Consider the following 20374-nt stretch of genomic DNA (forward strand, 5'->3'; position numbering starts at 1 on the left):
AGGTGGTAGGGAGTTTGCGTTATCTTTACTGAAGACAGCAGCTAGATCATGATAGTTAGCAAGGATGAGGGAGAGATCAGGAGGTGGTGAAGGGGAAAGCGATAGATTGAGTCCAGAGGGTGGAAGGGCAGATTGTAGGCAAACTTTATGCCAATGAAGACTCCAGTTCATTATTTTTCCCAAAGACCAATCTATGTGAGGAGTTAGTCATGGGTGACAACTGGAGCAGAGGGAGTGGACAAAAGTTTTAAAGATTGGGACTCACCATGGTTGCCGGACACTTGTAGCTGGAGGGGGTTTGGTGGGTTACTTGAGCTAGTAATTTCCCGTCGATAGCTCTCACCACAGTGGGGCTTTTGAGTGGTTCGGTGGCAAAACAACTTGTGATGTCTCTTTCTCATCCATGAAACAGTCCTCTGCTCCGGAGTCAGCAAGAGACGAAAGTTGCAGTAGACCAGTGGAAGTTCTCAGGGAGAGTAGGTTTTGCAGCAGTATTCATTTATGTATGGTATATTCTAGTACGATGACTGACAATTTGAAATGAGCATCCTTTATGTGTGTGTTATTGTGCATCTGACTCTGCACACACCCCTCATAAGTTTGGTCATAAGTCCACTCATTAATCACACACAGCATGTTGAGGGGAAAAGGTATGTCCGGCTTCTTTTTGTTTCTTTTTGTTTTTTTTTTTTGGCAATGATGCTAAGGCTATGTTATTTCACTAAAACTACGAAATGTACATGCATAATCACATAATTTTGGACTATTGTAGTAACAACGACAGGTATTTTTCTGTACAATGTTTCAAATCTGTGCTCCATGTGCTGACTTTAAACTTGGAGCACCTGCCCCTCCAGAGACTCTGCACAGCCCTTCTTCTATAACTGTCCTCAGCCGTCTTTGGGGAAGAGGTGGGGTCCACTCTGGACAGGTCTCCAGTCTATTGCAGGGCTAACACAGAGAGATAGACAACCATTCATACTTTCATTCGCATTACCGATGAACCACACCAGTATGTCTTTGGATGGTGGGAGGAAGCTGGAATACCTGGAGAGAATCCACGCAGACCCAGGGACAACATGCAAACTCCACACAGAAAGGCCCCAGTCGGGGATTCGAACCCAGACCCTTTATGAATTCGCCTTTTAACTGAACCTGAGGAAGAGAGACCAGTCAAACATTTCAGAGGACACTGATACTGACACTGATACTGGGTATGGATCTTTTTTTGTGCAGTGGGTATCCTAAAGTGGTTTGATCTTTTAGTCCAGACTTTTTACAAACAACAAAAGCTGTTTGCTCTTGTAAGTGGCCAGCGGGCTGATTTATTGTCAAGCGTATATATATTGTATTCATGTTTCTGGGTTACCGCGCTCTGTTAAGTTTGAAGGGAAGAGGGTGGATAGTGACGTCACACGCCAGTTTGTCGGCATGGATCTAGCACAGACCTGGGCATTTTACGGCCCGCGGGCCACATACGGCCCTTTGGGCATTCCCGTCTGGTCCGCGGTATGTCAGTCATAAGCACAGATGAACAAGTATTTATGCTGTGCATGCAATACAGCTGTGTTGCTTTTATTTTGAGCCATGATGTATTATTTCCGTCATGGCACTGTTAGTTCGTCAATTCTTCAAAAAGTAAGATTGAAACAGCTTCCTGCCATCTATTAACCCTCAAAAGCCTGAACGGATCGCTGGCATCTGTCAAAGCGGCTGATTTTGAATTACCCTAAGTCACAGTGGTTTGCGCTATTGACAGTATTCATTGTGAGTGAACACTGGTTAGTTGTGCTTTTGCCTGAAAGACCTTCTTGACATCTCAAGGGTATACCTAACTTAGTTTTTTACCAACAAATTCCTCCAAACAAGTCTCTCTTGCTGGCGCTCCGCGAACGTTGCTCTCCAACCTGTAGCCGACAGCAGTGGTGCGTCATCCTTACCGTAATGGCGTTTTTTCTAGAAAGTGCAACTTGAATATTATTCATCGGGGAGTTACGGTAATTCAAATACAGCAAGCTTCTCTGTGTGGGCAGACGGACATTCAGGTCTTAAAGGGTTAAACATTTATTGAAATTTATTGAGATACAGAAAATAATTCATGTAGCTATATGGTCCCTCCTTGGTCCAGCGAAGTTTTCCAAAGAGGACAAAGTTTCCAACATTCCATTGCGTTATATCCAAAACTACAGATCAATTGTGTTTCATTTTCCTCTTCAACCTACACCAAAACTCATAAATTTAAATAAATATTTACAGAATATTCTTATGTTTCTGATTACCAATAGCAGATTATCAACATATATAATTTACTGCTTTTTACAATGGGAGAAAATTAATAAGTAATATTGAGCAGAATTACGTTCAAGTTATCGTTTGTTTTGTCCCTTCAACACAGTTCAGATTTCTCATGTGGCCCCCTGTAGAAATCAATTGCCCAGCCCTGGTCTAGCAGGTGATCGTCGGGAGCGCAAACAACTGAAGTAACAAATCGGTCCAGGTTGGGTACATGTTGCCATTTGATGAGGCTGTTTGAATTAAAATTGCACCCTTGGTAGGCGAAGAGAGGTATGTTATATTAAGATATTAGTGGCGTGCTATTGCTTTTATAAAAGGGCTATGGGGTGTGTGGTATTGATTGTTATTGGGAGTGTATGTGTGTGTTTTAAGGAAATGTGATAATGTATTAAATGGCCTACTATAGTAGTTTTTGTGAATTATAAATGTCATGTTGTGTGTTAAGATGCATTGAATGTTAATATTTAAGTATTATTGTGTGCTAACTCACTGTTTTGTTTGCTTGTATTTGTTTTAGTTTCACGGTACTGGATGCTGAACGGATGAATGAAGTCGTACCAGTCGATCTCAATGCTGTGTTTATTGGTGACGAGGGCTGTAACAGCTCTAATTTACAAAATTGTTTGACCCCTTAGGTGTACTGATAATCACACTTCAAATCCCTGTAATATGAAAATGAAGAAAGAGAACATACGCTGTTGACTATATTTCAGCAGTGTCTCTCTCTAAGTAACTTAAACATGGCTAAATAGCAAAAGAGTTGTACTGACAACACTTAAATCTAATTATTGCCATTTTTGATATTCTAAATAAACAGCCACACATTTCTTTGAACTGATAAATAAATAATGAGCCAGAAGCACAAACTTACAATTTACAGCAGAACAGATGTGCATGTGTGCTTAATTAGCTCTTCATCATTATCAGGTTTACAGATGGCACAACTCAGACATGTATACAGTTGCTCCTATGCTGAGCTGTTAGTTATCCACATCATCATACTGCAGCTTTCACTTAGTGCGCCATTAAATTTACACCAGACTTCAATATGAAACTCTGTGACACTAGTGTGAAATGGTGTTATTATATTCGGAATATTCATGCCAAAGATTGCATCTTTTCAGAGGAGGTTACACACACATCATTAAGCCCTGCTCTCATTGCAGCCAAGGCATTGCATTTTTTCTTCTTGAGGTTTCAATGTGCTTGACAGACCAAATCAAACGCAGCCGACCACTACGGCCAAGTATTCATTATTTGGACTTCAGTGTCTTGGAGAGCTGATAAAATGCAAGCTCATTTGCATAAGAGGCCAAGACACCCTTCAGAAACCACAGAGCCATGCAGGCTGGCCGTTATAGTCAACACTAGCGTTTCATCTCTGTCTCGATCTCCTTTACTCTCCCATTCTCTTTCTGCACTCACGCACACACTGCTAGGTACAAAAGAATAATGGGCACGCATTGCAAAAAATGACAAGCTTGGCAAGAGATTTTATTTGCTATCAAAGTTTATCAGGCTCATTTTAGGACAGTTTAAGTCAACTTGTTCCATTGCTGACTCCCAGCATAATGTGAATTGTTTTATGATATTTGCTTCAAAAAAGACATACTGCCTCATGGTTTTTTGTTTGGAGGCTTTATGATTATTCTCCGAAAGAGGTGAAACAAGCAAAATTCAACACAATAAGCAGCAATGCAGCTTCACAAAAAGACCCTGGAGTGAAGGTGATAATTCTTCCTACAAAATACAGTCCCTTGCCAAGCTTGTAATTTATATAGTGTAGGAATATGAGGACACACACATACACATACACATACACACGGGTGCTCTCTTGCTCCGGCTCTCTCTCTTTCTCATAAAAGAAGCCTCTGGCCTCTTTAGTATTCTGATTTGGTTCGTGATTCTCTGTCAACATTTGACTTCACAGGCGGTGGGGATCAGACTCATACAGGGAGAGGCCAACTGCCTGTGGTTCACGGCTGCAGAGGACTGCAGGTAGGGATTACATGGACAAAGAGAGGGACTGACAGTATGACTTACAGACAGACACCCACCCCCCCTTACACCTGAAATTAAAGGGCATTGGACCTTAACAGATCTGAACTGTCAACCAAATTAGAAACTGCAAGAAAGAATCAGTTAAACTGCATCACAAGTGTTTTCTCTCCCCATCTCCTGTCGCCTTGAGCCACAGCAACCCTGTTGTCACAAAACAGACAAATAAGTTTGCTAATTACAGCAGAAGCCTGTCTCAAAGCCCTGCAGATACGCTACAGCCATTTCCTACTACGAGGCAATGAACAGTTTTTCTTATAAGCCCTTTAAAATTCACCTCACATGCAGTTTGCTTCTGGATATGATTCAGCTGGAGTACATTTATGGCTGACATTAAAATGCGATGGCAGTATACACACTGAAATTGGATTTCTGTTCTCCTCACCTAAATGCAGATTGTGCCCTTTACGTCCTTCAAAACTGACAGTAAATGTCTCATCCTATTTGTTCATCCAGAAGTATTCCATTTTTGACATGTATTTTACAAAGGTGCCTGTTGTGTGTTTTGATTTCCTTTTTTTGACTGTAGTTCCTTTATATGGACTGGAGTTGCTTTATGTTGGGTATTTTGGCCACCTCGGAGTGTCTGGGAACATCTTTCACATGCACCATGCTTTGCTCAGAGGAACACATCTGTATATACTGGTGCAGTGGTGCAGTAATACCCTGATAGTAGCAAAGCTGATAAGAAGTAGGGCTTGAGACCAGACACTGAATGTTTCATGTTTACTGATGGTTTACTGGAGGATGAGAGGGTCTGAATGACATTATTCACAGAAGTGTCCTGGAGCAAAGCACTTCTAATTTCCTGCCATGGCTATGCCTTCAAGGTGGATTATAAATAAGCAAACATTACGTTTTTCGCATTCCAGTGCAAGCTCATTTCACTTGGTCAACATCCCAGTTGTTAAGTCAGTGCTTATGCTGACCTATCACATGTTTTTTAATGAATTCTTAGACTTAGACAGACTTTAATGATCCACAGGGGAAATTAATTAGTCAAAGTAGCTTAATTGTTATGAAAAGCTGAGCTGTTATACAGCTGGATAGAGTGGTGAATAAAAGAAGTTCTGTAGCGTTCACTATGGCAGTGGAGCTGAATTATTCTGCTGGAGAATGAGCTTCTTTGCCCCTCTAGTGTTTGGTGTAGTGGATAGGATGGATTGTCCATAATTTAGAGCAGTGTATCCAGTGTCCACCTGTCCCTCACTGAGACAAATGACTCCAACTCCCTACCAATCACATGACCAGCCTTCTGGATCAGTTTGTGGATCCTACTGATATCTATTTCGCTGGTAAAAATCCCCTAGCAAACCACAGCAAAATACAGAGCACTTGTTACAACAGCGTCAATAACAATACAAACACAAAGGGAGATGGACTCACAGCGAAACCATGATATATAGTAGTAGCACACAGTGCATGAGCAGTGAGAAAGAGAGGATGAGATAAGGAACTAAATGACATTAGATGATCCCCTGCAGCCAGCCTATGTCTATAGCAGCATAACTAAGGGATGGTTCAGTCCAGTACTAAATACAAGATTTATCAGAAAGGAAAGTCTTTAGCCTGACCTCTAGGACACTGAGCTCCTGTCCTCTAATCTCTTATCTAATTTCTTCTCTATTACTTGCAATTCTGTGCTACTATTGTATGGCATGTTAACTGCTGTGTGCCCCACCCCTGGCTCCCTCCTCCATCTTTCTGTGAGACTGGCCTGGAGTTGGCCTGGAGTTGTTTGTTTCTGACCTGTGTAGCTCTAAAACTACATCTGTTGACTTGGTCTCATCAACCTGCCCAGTCTTCATGGCCTGGAGGTGTCCACTCCTACCTGCTCAGTTTTATTGCTGCTAAAATGACCCACGAATCAACCATATCATGAATATCATTCTAATAGTCTTATTTCTGCTTGGATGACGAAGACGGCATCTTGCTGTAATCAACATCTGTGTCAGTAAAACACATGTGGCCATCCATCAAACTCTGGTGGGGGGTCCTGTCCAGTATCCCACTTGACAGTTATACCACTACTAGAAACACCCAGACACCACTAGACAGTATAACCCAAAGTCAAGATATAAAGTAAGCTTTGGGAAACATTTTAATCTAAAAAGAAAATGAACTAGCAGATCATCCACTTATTCACAAATGAATAACTCTTAAATACCGGACATGCAAGCACAAATATTTTATCTAATAACAACAAACAGTTGTTATTAGATACAATTATTAGTGAATGAATGATTTTGGAGCATTTTCCATGTCCTAATAAAGTTCTTAAATATGAACCAGTTTTTGTGGCATGTATATGGTTTAGAGCATTCTTAAAATTAGTCTCACCTACAGGAAGTACGCAAGTACAGTTGTGCTCAAAAGTTTACATACCCCGGCAGAATTTTTGCTTTCTTGGCCTTTTTTTCAGTGAATATGAATGATAACACAAAAACTTTTTTCCACTCATGCTTAGTGGTCGGGTGAAGGCATTCATTGATAAACAACTGTGTTTTCAATTTTCAAATCATAATGACAACAAAAAACATCCAAATGACCCTGATCAAAAGTTTACCACAGTACTTAATACTGTGTATTGTCCACTCTAACATCAATGACAGCTTGAAGTCTTTTGTGGTAGTTGTGGATGAGGCTCTTTATTTTCTCAGATGGTAAAGCTGCCCATTATTCTTGGCAAAAAGCCTCCAGTTCCTGTAAATTCCTGGGCTGTCTTGCCTGAACTGCGCGCTTGAGATCTCCCCAGAGTGGCTCAATGATATTGAGGTCAGGAAACTGAGATGGCCACTCCAGAACCTTCACTTTGTTCTGCTATAGCCAAAGACAGGTCGATTTGGCCATGTGTTTTGGATCAATGTCATGTTGAAACGTAGTACGTCCCATGCGCAGCTTCTGGGCTGATGAGTGCAGATTTGCCACCAGTATTTGCCGATAACGTGCTGCATTCATCTTTCCTTCAACTTTGATCAAGTTTCCCGGGGCTTTTGTTGCTCACAAGACATCAGCAATCCACCTCTGTGCATTACAGTAGGAATGGTGTCCCTTTCATCATAGGCAATGTTTACGGTTGTGGCCAAAAAGTTCAATTTTGGTCTCATCACTCCAAGTTACCTTGTTCCATGTTCCCTTGTTTTGAGGCTTTTGAGGCTTGTCTCTGTGCTGTTCGGCGTATTGTAGGAGAGAAACTTTGTGGCATTTGCGCAGTAATGGATTTCTTCTGGCGACTCGACCATGCAGCCCATTTTTCTTGAAGTGCCTCCCTATTGTGCGTTGTGAAACAGCCACACCGCTAGTTTTCAGAGAGTCCTGTATTTCAGCTGATGTTATTTGTGTTTTTTTTTCCATCCTGAACAATTTTCCTGGCAGTTGTGGCCGAAATTTTTGTTGGTCTACTTGACCGTGGTTTGATTTTAGCAGAGCCCCTGATTTTCCATTTATTAATCACAGTTTGAACACTGCTGACTGGCATTATCAATTCCTTGGATATCTTTTTGTATCCCTTTCCTGTTTTATACAGTTCAACTACCTTTTCCTGTAGATCCATTGACAATTCATTTGCTTTCTTCATGACTCAGAATCCGGAAAACGTCAGTGGCTGGATGAAAGATGCAAGAGTCTGTCTGGATTCCAGAAACTCACTCAGCTTGTATGCACACACACTGATTACAAGCAAACCGATCACAGGTGAGGATGTTACCTTTAGTAGCCATTCAGACCCATTTGTGTCAACTTCTGTGCATGTTATCAGGCCAAAATCACCAGGGTATGTGAACTTTTGGGTCATTTGGGTAGTTTTTGTTGTCATGATTTGAAAAGAGAAAACACAGTCATTTGACAATAAATGGTTTCACCCAACCACTAAGCATGAGTGGAAAAAATGTTTTTGTGTTATCATTTATATTCTCTGGAAAATGGTCAAAGTATCATAGATTCTGCCAGGGTATGTAAACTTATGAGCATAACTGTATTGATGAATGCCACACATATTTTTTGGGGCTTAGTCATAAGGGTTTTGACTAATCTACAGTATGAATTCAAAATTTGTGTTTTTAATTTGTCAAATGATTGTCTGACAGCCTATTTTAGAGGGAAGAGACACTGCTGTGTCTGTGGAGGCAACTGTGCAATCTTTTTAGTATTTATCATATTCTGACATACCTGATACTGTATGTTGTCAAAAAAGGTTAAAACTTCAACCTGGCTGACCATACCTTTTAACTGGTCTTTTTCAGTTCTTTATCTTGTATTGACCTATATTGGCAATTGGGAATTTCCTAAATGATTTTGACGTCTTTAGAAAAAAGCTTGTGTAAATTGTCCCTGGACTAAGCTGGACTGAAAAGTGTTTTGCCATCAAAAGAAATGTTGGCTCTCTTTTGTCTAAATGCCACAAAGTAATCTTTGAGTACAAAGCCTAGATGTGATGTTGCGGCACGCTTGTGTTTATTGCTGAACTTTCCGAACAGTTAATCCCACTATCAGATGTCTGCATTGTTGGAATGTGATTATGTGAGTGGAAACGTGTGTGAGGGAAAGATAAACAGCAACAGAGAGTGAGTGGTGTGTCCATTTTGTGTGCAAATGTCAGTCAAGACAAGTAAAGCTTCAGGGACTTGATTCTGTGTGTGTGCACTGAGAGGCGCTGATGGAGGGATTAATCCAAAGGGATTTCTTCAGTGTTGTGAACAATTCATTTAAAAAAAGTCAGATAATGACACATTTGACTTTCAAGCACTTGTGACTCGAGCTTAAGAGCAAAGTGATAAGCGAATAGAGGGGTTTGAAGAGAAGGTCTGACAAAGATCCAGTTAAAATGTGAGACTGTGTTATTTGTGTGAATAATAACACTCAATGTATACAAATATATGGGTTAAATATACTGTATATCTGTGAATGTTTCACTCAATCAACTGTGCAGTTTTAGGTAAATACTGAAATGATGGACCCATGCGCACCAACCAAGTGGCTTCCTCCAGGGCTAAAAAATTAAACAAATAAGGAAGTTCCAAAAACTGCAGTTCTGCAAATAGCCACTTGAGGCTGGCTCCAAGATTGAGTCAATAGTCACATCCCCTCCATGTTAAAATGTTGAATTGTACAGCAACTTTAAACATGTCTACAGCTTTGTACAAATAAAAGGTTTGGGTTGATATTGCTACTTTATGACAATTTTACAGCAATTGTCATGATAACTCAAAAACGCACCTGCTTAAATTACATCAAGGCTTAGCGTCATGGATGATTAAGGGTGTGGTTGCTTTGAGTAACAGGTGATATCCTTGCTGGTTACTAGCTGTCTGAAAACATAGCCACCTCAGCAAACAGGGGGCAAATTGTCAGTCTACCAGACGGCCAGCACACGACATTCTATGGACTGTTCTGTTTATGGATGTGTGACTTTTAAATTGGGCTTTCACTATCTATACACAGGGGTTTGCAGATTAATTGAATTAATTCATTTTCATGTCTTCAAGGAGCTGCTAATCCACCTAAATGCTTTCATCAGTATCAGTTTCATTGGAGAGGTTTTGTATCGCATCTTGTTCTGAATTCTATTTCCGAGGCTTTTCCTTGCAGCTCCACTGTGTGTGTATGTGTGTGAGTGTTTGTGTGTGTGTGCTTTTGTACAGCTATCTTTCTGAGGACCAGTTTGAGATTTTACACCACTGGGGTGTGGACATTTGCGCAAAGTGAGGACATCTTAGCCGGGCCTCACTTCTTACAAGGTTGTTTGAGGGTTATGCCTTGACATTAGGGTAAAGGTTACAATTAGGTAATGCTGATGGTTAAGGTAAGGGCCTTGGGAATGCATTATGTCAATTAATGTCCTCACTAAGATAGCTGTACAAACAGGTATGTGTGTGTGGATTACCTTCCCCCAGTTACAATTGTCCAAAGATGTGGGCCACCACCAAATATCACTACAGCCATCACATTCAAAATGGAGATAAAATTGATTTTCTCTACCACACCTCTATCTCTGACAGCCACTCTCCACCTCCTCCTATGTCTCTTGTTCTCCTTCCTTTCTCTCCTTCTCTCCCCTCCTACACTATCCATACATATGTTTATCTCTGAAGTGTGTGTCCTGCTTCTTGCCATCTTCCTTTCGCTCTGTCTCTTTGTCTTGCTGCCATGTTACAGCATGCCAGGCAGGAGCCTCTAGCCTCTCTTGATATCAGGTGTATGTACCAAACAATGAAGAAGGAAGCTATTAAGCACTTGCTGGCTTCTTTGAAAGCATTTATAGGAAATACTGTAGGTGTAAGCTGTTCTCTGGCTTTTTTATCAGGAAAGTGCCATGCTGCCATGTCTTCATGCATCCATTTGTTACAGTTATTGTGTTTCAGTTACAATGAGTTAACACAACTAACAGTATTTTGTATTTGCAAATTAGCACCTTATATGCTCGTACAATACGATTGATTTTTCTTCATTTTTTATTGACCTGCTTTTTTTTGTCTGCTGAAATGTGCCTTGGCTGGTGCGTTATGTTGCTTAATATTGCATTTGTTTTATTCCATTGTATTATTTGCTTGTTATGTTATAGAGACACAGACTTGAAGTAGTTGCTTGTGTGGAGCCCTTTGCAAAGGCAATTTAGGAAAGGTGATCTACAAAAAAATCTGTTTGTGAATATTACAAGAAAAATCTTCCAGGAATTAGAGGGTTAGCAGTGGGACTCCTGATTCATGGACCATATGCAGAAATGTCCTTGAGCAAGACTCTGAACACCAAGTTGCCCCCCGTGCATGGCATTGGTGTGTGATTGTGTGTACATGTGAATGAGTGAGTAGATGTGTCATTGACTATGAAATGCTTTGTCTACCAATAGGTAAAAGGGTGCTATATAAACAGACCATTAAACAATCCGTACATGCAAATCCATACATTTCAAATCAGGACGACTGACGTTTCAGCCACACTTCTACCAGGCATTCTTCAGCCTCAAAAAAATCCTGTACACACTGTGGAAATTGTAGTAACAAACATAACCTCCAACTAAAGGTACTATACTTGAACAACAATATAAGGAGGTCAAGGACTCTAAAGAGGAAGGCACTGGATTCTTCTCTAGACAAAGCAAGGACAACCTTGGCATCAGTATTTTTGACTGCTCTTCCAAGTAAAGTTATGGTGTTTCTTGCATGTGCTGTCACTAAAATATATTAATGGGATTCCTATCTTAGCAAAAACCCTTTGACAGTTCAAAATGCTATTCCCTTTTCACTGCTTTATATATATCAGATTTTTAACCTCCCAGTAGTTCTATTACTATTGTTAATAATACTTTATAACCTACCACTCTCAAATTCCATGTAAAACTGCAGTTTACTGTTCTTTGCATCTTCTAATCAACAATTCACTAATGACAATAAAGTTGTAACTAATCTAATATGCATATCAGAAAATAATACATTGTATATTATACATGCAAGATGTATCTTATAGGCAACATGTATCTCTTAGGTTTTTCACTTTTTCCCCAAGAATAATCATTTTGATATAATAGCTGTAACTTCAGGCAATATTTGTTGTAAATAAATGTTTTCAAAAAGAGATAACAAATTGAACAGGGAAGTGCTAAAGGACTGGATGCTAACATGCTAACGTGCCAACATGGAAAGACATGGACGTTGATTTAGCAAAAGAGCTGACAGTAGACAGGCAGGAGATGGCACATGTTGAAGCTGAGAGAAAAAGGTGGCATGATGGTTTACATCGATTGGTGGCAATAATTCTACAGGATTTTAATTTTGTGGTAATTGTGTTTATATTGCATTTTTGATATTCATTTGTGATGTGTTGTAAATTGTTACGTTATCTTATGAATTGAAAACAATAGTAAAAACAATGCTGCAAATGTACTTTCAACTCTGTCAAGTGTTAAAATAAATTACAATTTAGGATCCACACATTAGGAAGAAATGTCTGGCAGAACAGTTTTTTTATTTATTTTTTTTTTCACAACGAAGATGTCAGCGTTTGTTTGGTGGGGCTCTGACGGACTCTGCTGATTTGATGAATAATTTCAGTCATATCTAACAGGAGAGAAACTCGTTTGATTGCACCACTTGACTTCGGGAGGAGGAAACAGTAAGGCCAACCCCTGCTCATCTCTCTCCCTCGCACTCTCTTTGTAAAAATAGCACTGCCACTCTGATTCTTGAGAACACTTATGTTGGTCTCCACAGCATGGTACAGTCACACTGACCTCATGTGATTTAACGCAATCAGCTCCCCCAGCTTGTGTGAAATTGTATTGTTCTGTTGCAAAGGAAATGGGGTACAATTCTGAGGAAATGATCCTACAGCGTCACCCCAGAGCAATTCCGCAGAGAAATGATGAGGCAATGTCATTAAGCAGACAGTTGTGTATCAAAAGCTTTTGGTTCCTTCAGGGATTGTGGAATGTGTTAATCATTGTGTGAAACAAAATGGATTTGTAATAATGGAGTCTTCAAGTCAGGCTTCCTTGCAGGGTGTTTTTTAAGTAGCTGACATGTTTAGATAAAAATATTACATACTATTCCTGTTGCCCTATTGTTAGAGTTATAAAGTGAGCTGGTTCTCACATACACCTGTGCCAGTATAAGTTAGTAACTTTACAAACACCATTATTTGGTTGTGAAGGACAGAAATACATTGGGGATGTCTGATCTAGAGTGTGAATGTTCAAAATAAGTTTCTTTTGGTTCAAATTACCACATTCATATTCATTAATACACAGGACAAGATGTTACAATCCCTTGTGCCATGATCTAAAGCAAAACTCCTTTAGAAGCCAGGTCCAACTGGACAACCAACCAGCAGACCAGTGGTCAGCTACTAACTAACCTAGCCAGCAGCAGTAGGTAATAGAGATAATGGGAATTTGACCACACTCGACCAGACATGTCTTCCTTCTGCCTATGTCAGAAATGAGATACAATTAGCCTAACCACAGAAACAAAACACTTAGAAAACACCAGTTAATTAGCCTAGCCACCAGCAGTAGGTAGGAAATGATGGGACATGCAACTATTCTTCAAACAACATTCCTCCCCTCTGCCAAGATCAGAAGTTACACACAAGAAAACACCAGCAAACAAGCCTAACTAGCAACAGTAGGCAGTGTGCAGTGTGCCGCACATCATTGGGGTTTTCAAGTGGGCACCTCCCTTCACAGACGTTTTGTTAAGTTAGGCCCACGACACCTCAAGAAGGCTTAACAGTGAGCTCCAGCATCCCGGAGTCACCCCCTCCATGCAGCCACCACGCCACCATGTGCCTTTCAACCAACAGATAAGATTAATCTAACTACAACTGCTAGCTAATGTTAGTACATAGCTAGCCTTACCTTTAGTATGCTCCCCAGCTAGCGTGCTTCCTCCATAGCCACAACCACTGGCTTGCTCGCTCCTTGCTCGCCAGGGACATATTTTCTTTACGGCAACCCTCTATTCTTTTCTGGGAATGCCCAACTCACACAGGAGAGCAATGGCGGATTTCGCCACAAATCCACGGCAGCCGACCCCCATTGGGCGCACACGGGCGCTCCAGCCTCTCTGCTCCGCTTCCGATGCCAACTCCGCATATCTAACTCTCTTGGGCTCATTTGCCTCTTCAACTTTGTCTTCCCACGGGACAGTTAACTTCACAAAATACACTATCCTTTTTCACACCACAATAGCACATCCGGTCTTTTAAGGGTCACGGCTATCTGTTGTGGAACGCTCAGGGTGCCATCTAGGTTGGTCCTCAGCTCCCAGGCTCCGCCCACACTTAGCTGCCCTACATTAAGCCTGCATCTCGCTGATCTGGCCTTATCTCCCTGTGGCTGAGCATACATGCACAAGAACAAAGTGGGCAGGCAGCATCCTCCCCTAGCCCCTGATTTAGGTTCTGGGGAGATGGCAGCACATACTGCCCCTATCATAAATCTAATCCTACGAGCCTCCATGCTCCACAGCTCTCTCCTCTCCTTTTCTCTACACTCTCCCAGTTCATCTACTGTCCTTGCTTAGCCTGCGACACTGCCTTCTTGCATCTCATTACTTCCTCTTGCCTATGAATTTCGTCCACTACCATCTTCCTCTTTTCCGCTGTGGATGCCTTGCTCCACAGAGGTTTCCCTGCACACAGTCCCAGGCCACCACGCCCTTTGCTGCACATGCCCCATTATATCCCACGAGAGCCCGCATCTCGTGGGTTCCACTTCCTCCCTGTTTTAACCGTGCGGGTTAGGGTTCGCCTGACTACTGGATCTTTTGACTGAGTAGGAGTCATCTCCAGTCTAGCCTTAGCACACTTAAACTCCTCTGTTAGACTAGTTACTGGGAGCTCCAGTATGCCTTTCCCATACAAGGCTGCACCGCTTAAGCAGCATGGGACACCAAGCCATCTCCTAATTGATGAATTAATCATCCTTTCAAGCTTCTCAACCTTTGTCAGAGGGACCTCGTACAATGTCAGTGGCCACATTAGTCGTGGCAATAACCCAAATTGCACCATAATCTCAGCTTTCCTGGGAGCCCTGACCGGTCTATGCTTGAAATGCCTTGGATCATATCTTGTCTCAATCCCTCAAACTATGCTACATTGCTGAGACTTGCATCATACCACCTTCCCAGACTCTTGACTGGCTTCTATATCACTGTGGGAATCACCTACTCATTTATAACAAATTTCTTATCTACTACCTTTCCTTTAACAACTGAGATGCTCCTAGACTTACTCAGCTTCACTTTCATCCTAGCCCACTGCATGCTGCTGTTTAACTTATCCAGCAGTCTGCTAGTACATGGAGCAGTAGACGTCACAGTCGTCATGTCATGTAGGCCCTAATTGGGGCCCTTCTCCACCTACCACCCATTTTGAGGCCCTAATAATCACCTCCATTGCCATTGTAAAGGGTAGTGGAGAGATTATACACCCTGCCATGATGCCTACCAGCTGCTACCATGCTGTAGTATACTCTGTTGTGGTAGGGCAGAGCTGTATATCTGCAAGGTATGCTTTGACTAGGCCTTTAATACTGCCTGGAACTCTAAAAAAATCAAAAGCTTCCCATAACAAACTGTGAGGAACTGAACCAAACGCATTAGCCAGGTCTAGAAATACCACATGCAGGTCTCTCTTTTCTCGCTTTACTAACTGGATTTGGTGCCAAATCATACTGGTGTGCTCTAAGCAGCCAGAAAAGCCGGGGACAGCCTTTTGCACCAAATTATCAATCAAGCCATTTTCCTCCAAGTACCTAGAAGGCCTCTGTGCCCCAACACTGAAGAAGACCTTCCCCTCAACATTAAGCAAACTGATCGGTCTAAACTGACTTATCTCTACTGAACCCTTCTCTTTGGGAATGAAAATCCCCCCTGCTCTACGCCACGCCTTGGGAATGACCTGTTTCTTCCAAACTACCAATTTCCAAAGAAATCTCAATACATCTGGTGCACTTTTATACAGCCAATACGGGACTCCATTAGGTCCCGGGGCTGAAGAGGCTCTTGCGCGCCTCACTACCTCCTGAACCTCTTTCCACCTTGATGGGCCAACATCACACTGCTTAACTATTTCTCCGATTGGTGGAATATCAGAGGGAAGTACCATCTTCCTAAGCCTTTCCTTAACTATGTGTACCTCCACCAAGTACTCCTCACGTTCCTGCTTTGGCACACCATCAGCTCACCTGCACACCCTCTGCCTGAACCCAGATTCGCCTGCCAACAAGCCCAGACCGAGACCCCTGGAGCTCCGATCCATGCGCTCGCCCGGACTCTTCAGCAACTCACGCCACGACTAATTTCTGTGTTTTCAAATAAACTCACTGAAAATCACTTTAACTCCTGGTCTGCGTTTGAGTCCTGTCACCAGTCCTGACAAATTTTATTTATATAGCGCCAATAACAATACAAACTGTCTCAAGACTCTTTACAAAAACCAGCCTGCAACCTCCAGAGAAGGCCTGGGGGTGACGGTGGCAAAGGAAAAACTCCCTTTTAACAGGAAAGAATCTTGAGCAGAACCTAGCTCATATGGAGGGGCCCATCTGCCGATGGCCAGCCGGGTAGAAACAGAGAATATAGAGAAAAAAGAACAGGAAAAGAAGATAAACAAATTTCTGTCATAGATACATATATCAAGCTGAAGGAAACATGTCAAATCTAATAATGTAACACATAGCTGATGATCTTATGTGACAGTTTGTGAGTATAACAGGAATCATGGGCAGGTTGGTGAATTGCTCATCTGGGTAGGAGTGGACAACTGCAGGAGGCCATGAAGACTGAGGCAGATGTAGTTTATGGAGCTCCACAGGTCTGATACACAGCACTCCAGGCCATCAAGACTGGGCTGGTTGATGAGGCCACAACATTGGTGTAGCTTACAACTCCAGAGGAGACCCTCACAAAAAGATGGAGGGGAGGGGAGAGTGAGAAACAGGGGTTACTAATAGAAAATAAATAATTAATTTAGAAAAGATTTTAGAGGACAGGAGCCAGAGAAGAGAGAGGAGAGGGCATGTCCTTAGTGCACAGTCCCCCCTGCAACCTAGGCCTATAGCAGGATAGCTAAGGGATGGTTAAGTTCAGCCCTAACTATAAGCTTTGTCAAAAAGGAAAGTCTTAAGTCTGACTGTTGTAAAGATTCACAAATTCACTTTATTTTTTCCACTTCCTGTTTCTTACCTTACTTCCTGTTACCCCTTCACTGATTGGTTGGTTGGTTTCATTTCATTATCCTCATTGATTTCACCTATGCATTCAATACCTATGTATTGTCTTTAGTTTTAGTGACACAGTATCATTTTTCAGAGAAATTATGATAATTTGATTTGTGTTAATTTAATCCTTTGTTTTGTTCTCTTTCAGAGGTACCCCCATGTGTATTTTTCTTTCCCTATTTTCTTATTTTCCATACATTCCCCACAATTCACAACTCAACAATAAATCTATTAAGAGTGACATCCAGCTTCCATCGTCTCATTCACGCATTCTGACCGATGCACCATGATGATAGCAAAGTCATGAACCTTTCTCCTATTTAATACTGACCTTAAAAGCAGAGAGGGTGTCTGCCTCCTGAACCGGAGACCGGAGCCTGATAGCTGAAGGCTCTACCTCCCATTTTACTTTTAGAAACTCTAGGAACCACAAGTAGTCCTGCACTTTGAGATCGTAGTGATCTTTTGGGACAATATGGTACTATGAGGTCTTTCAGATATGATAGAGCTAGACCTTTCAGGGTATGAGGAGGATTTTAAATTCAATTCTAGATTTTAATGGGAGCCAATTAAGAGATGCTAAAACTGGAGCAATATGATCTCTCTTGCTAATTCCTGTCAGTGCTCTTGCTGCAGTAAGTAATGAGTTACAATAATCCAGCCTGGAAGACACAAATGCATGAACTAGTTTTTCTGCATCACTCTGAGAAAGGAGGTTTCTAATTTTGAGGATATTACGAAGGTGAAAGAAAGCTGTGACAGTAGAGCAGAGTCTACTGGTCACCTGCTTTATGTGAGAATTAAAGGACATATCCTGTTCAAATAGAATACCAAGGTTTTTCATAGTAGTAATTGAAGCCATGTAATGCCATCCCAAGAAACCAAGTGATTAGATAATGAATCTCTGACATGTTTAGGGCCAAATACAATGACTTCAGTTTTGTCTGAGTTTAAAAGTAGTAAATGATATGTCATCCAAGCCTTTACGTCCTTAAGGCATGCTTGGAGTTTAACCAGCTCATTAGTTTCCTCTGGTTTCATGGATAAATATAGCTGGGTTTCATCTGCGTATAAATGGAAGTTTATACCATGCTTTCTAATAATGAGGGAAGCATGTATAATGTGAATAATATTGGTCCTTGCACAGAACCCAGAGGAACTTCGTAGCTTACTTTGGTATGTGTACACAGCAAATTGAGAAGAGTTGAATTCTTGGTGTTAAACTAGACATACACTAGAAGAGTTAATTATACTCTGGGTAGAGTTAATCCATTGTAATTAACTCTCAGTCGATAAATAGTTGTTGTTAAAACTGAGTGTAAAAAGGAAGTGTCACTTAATCAAACCTCTAGGTGTAAATGTTTAAATATTAACTCCGAACTTCTTACTCTAAACTCTGATCCTGTAATTAACACCTCAATTAACACCCCATCCTCCACATTACTCTTCGGGCACCCGAAGTCATTTTGTAGCGGTGAGCCACGGAAACTTTACTCGTCGCGCTGTTACTAACCACCCGAATACCTGCTTAATGAGCTAGAGGTTAGCATGCATGCCTGGCCTCACTGTAACATAGAAAGTGAGTAACGGCAGTGCACAGTACGTTTGGCTTGACGTTTTAGCTGAGTGAGACGAGTCATGCACTTTGTAACCATGGATATAAAACATGATAAGATGATGCTGATGGTTCGGAGTTCCTAGCTAGCGTGCTAAAGTGGTGCTAACACTACATACATGAATTGTGCCTTACTGTTACATGTTCTAATACTTGTGGTGCAAGTTTGAAAATAAACGTTTTCATAAAACGTGATAAGACGATGCTAATGGTTTGGAGTTGCTAGCTAGCGTGCTAAAGTGGTGCTAACGCTATACTGTGCCTTACTGTTGCATGTTCTAAAATTTGTGGTGCAAGTTTGAAAATAAATGTTTTTGAACTGCCAAACATGACAACCTTTTTATTTCAGTAAAGTTTATTTTCCAAGTATTTTTTGTAGGACTATATAAGAATTATATTGACACTTTTTAAGTGTTATGGGGGTAACATACTACATAAAAGTGTTAAAAAAAACTAACTGGTTGGTGTTAGGCAGTGTTAAATCTAACTACAAGAAGAGTCAAATTTACACTAACTTAGTGTAAAGGTATCAACACTCGAAAAAAGTGTTAAATTAAGATCAAATTGGACCCATATAGACACTTTAAAAGTGTTAAGATCAACTCTTACAGTGTTAATTTGGGTATGCTGATTTTACCGTGTAGAAGAATAATTGTTTACATGGACAAACTGAAGTCTGTCTGACAGATATGATTCAAACCAGTCTAATGCAGTTCCTGTAATCTTGATCACACTTTCAAGTCTCTGTAGTAGAATACTGTGATCAATAGTGTCAAATGCAGCACTGACATCTACACTAACATACCTTAAAAGGAAGATTTCATTCATTCCTATCCTTCTATTGAATAAGTATTAACATACAATTTATCTATTCATTACATTTGTTAAAGCACTGAACTTGAAGTTATCCACTGTCTTTTATAGATGTCTCAATTTTTGAGGAACATTGCTGCCTCAGTAGCATTGTAGGAAATATGGCATCCAGTTTTAGTTTTAAGAAAAGGGACTTTCTTAGTCTCATATCCTGGCAGGACAGAACTTTTCTAAGGGGCAGAGCACCAACCTCTAAAACACACAACACAACAACTTGTGAGCTTTTTCCGTGTTGTAAATACCATGTAAGATGGTCATTTATATGGACTCTTCATATGAATACAGTGAACACTGCCCCATTTAAAGTCACTGATTCCTTTGCTTTCCCTTCAGTCTCAGTGTCTGCTGCAATGTCTCTACTGTGAGAAAGACCCACTCATATAGAACTTTTCTTAACAAACAACAACAACAACAACAAAAATAATAATAAATCAGCTAAAATGCATAATTTCCTCTGTGCCAGTTTACCACATGCTTAACTCGTTGATGGCTCAGAAATCTGCTGCATTAGCCATTTCATGCTTGGGCTATTACTTGATGTTTTACTATAGTCCTTGTCTTTCATCATTCAGGCTTGTCCACATCAGATGAACATGTGGTTTGTTGTCATTGTCATTGCATACAGCTGCTGCACACCAATCTGTGAACTACATAACATATTTTAGTATAAGCCTTTATTTGCAAAAAGCTTATGAAGAAAACACATTCACCTGTGATAATGCCATCATCATCAAGACTCATCTTAAACACTATCAGTAAGATGTTATGTGAAAATTTCCGTTTATTTTCCTTCACCCTGTTTCTGTCTCTTTCCTTTG

The 20374-nt window shown here is 40.9% G+C and overlaps 1 pseudogene; it reads right to left on the minus strand.

Annotated features, from left to right (window-relative positions):
- Positions 1 to 16939: 16939 nt before the first annotated feature.
- On the minus strand, positions 16940 to 18166 carry LOC125006377 (annotated as a pseudogene).
- Positions 18167 to 20374: the final 2208 nt, after the last annotated feature.

Source organism: Mugil cephalus, chromosome 1, assembly GCF_022458985.1.
Source record: "Mugil cephalus isolate CIBA_MC_2020 chromosome 1, CIBA_Mcephalus_1.1, whole genome shotgun sequence".
Lineage (NCBI taxonomy): Eukaryota > Metazoa > Chordata > Actinopteri > Mugiliformes > Mugilidae > Mugil > Mugil cephalus.